The following is a 6,000-nucleotide window of genomic DNA, read 5'->3' as shown; positions in this document are numbered from 1 at the left end:
AATTCAACTTCATGATATATTGTCAATTCAACTTCCTGATATATTGTCAATTCAACTTCCTGATATATTGTCAATTCAACTTCCTGATATATTGTCAATTCAACTTCATGATATTGTGTCAATTCAACTTCCTGATATATTGTAAATTCAACTTCCTGATATATTGTCAATTCAACTTCCTGATATATTGTCAATTCAACTTCATGATATGTTGTCAATTCAACTTCCTGATATATTGTCAATTCAACTTCCTGATATATTGTCAATTCAACTTCCTGATATATTGTAAATTCAACTTCATGATATATTGTCAATTCAACTTCCTGATACTGATATATTGTCAATTCAACTTCCTGCTATATTGTCAATTCAACTTCATGATATATTGTCAATTCAACTTCATGATATATTGTCAATTCAACTTCCTGATATATTGTCAATTCAACTTCTTGATATATTATCAATTTAACTTCCTGATATATTGTCAATTCAACTTCCTGATATATTATCAATTCAACTTCCTGATATATTGTCAATTCAAATTCCTGATATATTGTCAATTCAACTTCCCAATATATTGTCAATTCAACTTCTTGATATATTATCAATTTAACTTCCTGATATATTGTCAATTCAACTTCCTGATATATTATCAATTCAACTTCCTGATATATTGTCAATTCAAATTCCTGATATATTGTCAATTCAACTTCTTGATATATTATCAATTCAAATTCCTGATATGTTGTCAATTCAACTTCCTGATATATTGTCAATTCAACTTCCTGATATATTGTCAATTCAATTTCCTGATATATTATCAATTTAACTTCCTGATATATTATCAATTTAACTTCCTGATATATTGTCAATTCAACTTCCTGATATATTATCAATTCAACTTCCTGATATATTGTCAATTCAAATTCCTGATATATTGTCAATTCAACTTCCTGATATATTGTCAATTCAAATTCCTGATATATTGTCAATTCAACTTCCTGATATATTGTCAATTCAAATTCCTGATATATTGTCAATTCAACTTCTTCATATATTATCAATTTAACTTCCTGATATATTGTCAATTCAACTTCCTGATATATTATCAATTTAACTTCCTGATATATTGTCAATTCAACTTCCTGATATATTATCAATTCAACTTCCTGATATATTATCAATTTAACTTCTTGATATATTATCAATTTAACTTCCTGATATATTGTCAATTCAACTTCTTGATATATTATCAATTTAACTTCCTGATATATTGTCAATTCAACTTCCTGATATATTATCAATTCAACTTCCTGATATATTGTCAATTCAAATTCCTGATATATTTGTCAATTCAACTTCCCAATATATTGTCAATTCAACTTCTTGATATATTATCAATTTAACTTCCTGATATATTATCAATTTAACTTCCTGATATATTGTCAATTCAACTTCCTGATATATTATCAATTCAACTTCTTGATATATTATCAATTTAACTTCCTGATATATTGTCAATTCAACTTCCTGATATATTATCAATTCAACTTCCTGATATATTGTCAATTCAAATTCCTGATATATTGTCAATTCAACTTCTTGATATATTATCAATTCAAATTCCTGATATGTTGTCAATTCAACTTCCTGATATATTGTCAATTCAACTTCCTGATATATTGTCAATTCAACTTCCTGATATATTATCAATTTAACTTCCTGATATATTATCAATTTAACTTCCTGATATATTGTCAATTCAACTTCCTGATATATTATCAATTCAACTTCCTGATATATTGTCAATTCAAATTCCTGATATATTGTCAATTCAACTTCCTGATATATTGTCAATTCAAATTCCTGATATATTGTCAATTCAACTTCCTGATATATTGTCAATTCAAATTCCTAATATATTGTCAATTCAACTTCTTCATATATTATCAATTTAACTTCCTGATATATTGTCAATTCAACTTCCTGATATATTATCAATTTAACTTCCTGATATATTGTCAATTCAACTTCCTGATATATTGTCAATTCAACTTCATGATATATTGTCCATTCAACTTCCTGATATATTGTCAATTCAACTTCCTGATAAATTGTCAATTCAACTTCCTGATATATTGTCAATTCAACTTCCTGATATATTGTCAATTCAACTTCCTGATATATTGTCAATTCAACCCTGATATATTGTCAATTCAACTTCCTGATATATTGTCAATTCAACTTCATGATATATTGTCAATTCAACTTCCTGATATATTGTCAATTCAACTTCCTGATATATAGTCAATTCAACTTCTTGATATATTGTCAATTCAACTTCCTGATATATTGTCAATTCAACTTCATGATATATTGTCAATTCAACTTCCTGATATATTGTCAATTCAACTTCCTGATATATTGTCAATTCAACTTCCTGATATATTGTCAATTCAACTTCCTGATATATTGTCAATTCAACTTCCTGATATATTGTCAATTCAACTTCCTGATATATTGTCAATTCAACTTCCTGATATATTGTCAATTCAACTTCCTGATAAATTGTCAATTCAACTTCTTGATATATTGTCAATTATACTTCCTGATATATTGTCAATTCAACTTCATGATATATTGTCAATTCAACTTCCTGATATATTGTCAATTCAACTTCATGATATATTGTCAATTCAACTTCCTGATATATTGTCAATTCAACTTCCTGATATATTGTCAATTCAACTTCCTGATGTATTGTCAATTCAACTACCTGATATATTGTCAATTCAACTTCATGATATATTGTCAATTCAACTTCCTGATATATTGTAAATTCAACTTCCTGATATATTGTCAATTCAACTTCCTGATATATTGTCAATTCAACTTCATGATATATTGTCAATTCAACTTCCTGATATATTGTCAATTCAACTTCCTGATATATTGTCAATTCAACTTCATGATATATTGTCAATTCAACTTCCTGATATATTGTCAATTCAACTTCATGATATATTGTCAATTCAACTTCCTGATATATTGTCAATTCAACTTCCTGATATATTGTCAATTCAACTTCATGATATATTGTCAATTCAACTTCCTGATATATTGTCAATTCAACTTCCTGATATATTGTCAATTCAACTTCATGATATATTGTCAATTCAACTTCCTGATATATTGTCAATTCAACTTCCTGATATATTGTAAATTCAACTTCATGATATAGTGTCAGTTCAACTTCCTGATATATTGTCAATTCAACTTCCTGATATATTGTCAATTCAACTTCCTGATATATTGTCAATTCAACTTCCTGATATATTGTCAATTCAACTTCCTGATATATTGTCAATTCAACTTCATGATATATTGTCAATTCAACTTCCTGATATATTGTCAATTCAACTTCATGATATATTGTCAATTCAACTTCCTGATATATTGTCAATTCAACTTCATGATATATTGTCAATTCAACTTCCTGATATATTGTCAATTCAACTTCCTGATATATTGTCAATTCAACTTCCTGATATATTGTCAATTCAACCCTGATATATTGTCAATTCAACTTCCTGATATATTGTCAATTCAACTTCATGATATATTGTCAATTCAACTTCCTGATATATTGTCAATTCAACTTCCTGATATATAGTCAATTCAACTTCTTGATATATTGTCAATTCAACTTCCTGATATATTGTCAATTCAACTTCATGATATATTGTCAATTCAACTTCCTGATATATTGTCAATTCAACTTCATGATATATTGTCAATTCAACTTCCTGATATATTGTCAATTCAACTTCCTGATATATTGTCAATTCAACTTCCTGATGTATTGTCAATTCAACTTCCTGATATATTGTCAATTCAACTTCATGATATATTGTCAATTCAACTTCCTGATATATTGTAAATTCAACTTCCTGATATATTGTCAATTCAACTTCCTGATATATTGTCAATTCAACTTCATGATATATTGTCAATTCAACTTCCTGATATATTGTCAATTCAACTTCCTGATATATTGTCAATTCAACTTCATGATATAGTGTCAATTCAACTTCCTGATATATTGTCAATTCAACTTCATGATATATTGTCAATTCAACTTCCTGATATATTGCCAATTCAACTTCCTGATATATTGTCAATTCAACTTCATGATATATTGTCAATTCAACTTCCTGATATATTGTCAATTCAACTTCATGATATATTGTCAATTCAACTTCCTGATATATTGTCAATTCAACTTCCTGATATATTGTCAATTCAACTTCATGATATATTGTCAATTCAACTTCCTGATATATTGTCAATTCAACTTCCTGATATATTGTCAATTCAACTTCATGATATATTGTCAATTCAACTTCCTGATATATTGTCAATTCAACTTCCTGATATATTGTAAATTCAACTTCATGATATAGTGTCAATTCAACTTCCTGATATATTGTCAATTCAACTTCCTGATATATTGTCAATTCAACTTCCTGATATATTGTCAATTCAACTTCCTGATATATTGTCAATTCAACTTCCTGATATATTGTCAATTCAACTTCATGATATATTGTCAATTCAACTTCCTGATATATTGTCAATTCAACTTCCTGATATATTGTCAATTCAACTTCCTGATATATTGTCAATTCAACTTCATGATATATTGTCAATTCAACTTCCTGATATATTGTCAATTCAACTTCCTGATATATTGTCAATTCAACTTCCTGATATATTGTCAATTCAACTTCCTGATATATTGTCAATTCAACTTCCTGATATATTGTCAATTCAACTTCCTGATATATTGTCAATTCAACTTCCTGATATATTGTCAATTCAACTTCCTGATATATTGTCAATTCAACTTCTTGATATATTGTCAATTATACTTCCTGATATATTGTCAATTCAACTTCATGATATATTGTCAATTCAACTTCCTGATATATTGTCAATTCAACTTCATGATATATTGTCAATTCAACTTCCTGATATATTGTCAATTCAACTTCCTGATATATTGTCAATTCAACTTCCTGATGTATTGTCAATTCAACTTCCTGATATATTGTCAATTCAACTTCATGATATATTGTCAATTCAACTTCCTGATATATTGTAAATTCAACTTCCTGATATATTGTCAATTCAACTTCCTGATATATTGTCAATTCAACTTCCTGATATATTATCAATTCAACTTCCTGATATATTGTCAATTCAAATTCCTGATATATTGTCAATTCAACTTCCTGATATATTGTCAATTCAAATTCCTGATATATTGTCAATTCAACTTCCTGATATATTGTCAATTCAAATTCCTGATATATTGTCAATTCAACTTCTTCATATATTATCAATTTAACTTCCTGATATATTGTCAATTCAACTTCCTGATATATTATCAATTTAACTTCCTGATATATTGTCAATTCAACTTCCTGATATATTGTCAATTCAACTTCATGATATAGTGTCAATTCAACTTCCTGATATATTGTCAATTCAACTTCATGATATATTGTCAATTCAACTTCCTGATATATTGCCAATTCAACTTCCTGATATATTGTCAATTCAACTTCATGATATATTGTCAATTCAACTTCCTGATATATTGTCAATTCAACTTCCTGATATATTGTCAATTCAACTTCATGATATATTGTCAATTCAACTTCCTGATATATTGTCAATTCAACTTCCTGATATATTGTAAATTCAACTTCATGATATAGTGTCAATTCAACTTCCTGATATATTGTCAATTCAACTTCCTGATGTATTGTCAATTCAACTTCCTGATATATTGTCAATTCAACTTCCTGATATATTGCAAATTCAACTTCCTGATATATTGTTAATTCAACTTCCTGATATATTGTCAATTCAACTTCATGATATATTGTCAATTCAACTTCCTGATATATTGTCAATTCAACTTCCTGATATATT

This window comes from Myxine glutinosa, chromosome 2, assembly GCF_964187855.1.
Source record: "Myxine glutinosa chromosome 2, kmMyxGlut1.1, whole genome shotgun sequence".
Taxonomy (NCBI): domain Eukaryota; kingdom Metazoa; phylum Chordata; class Myxini; order Myxiniformes; family Myxinidae; genus Myxine; species Myxine glutinosa.
The sequence above is the reverse complement of the archived record's forward strand: the minus strand, read 5'-3'. Positions refer to the sequence as shown.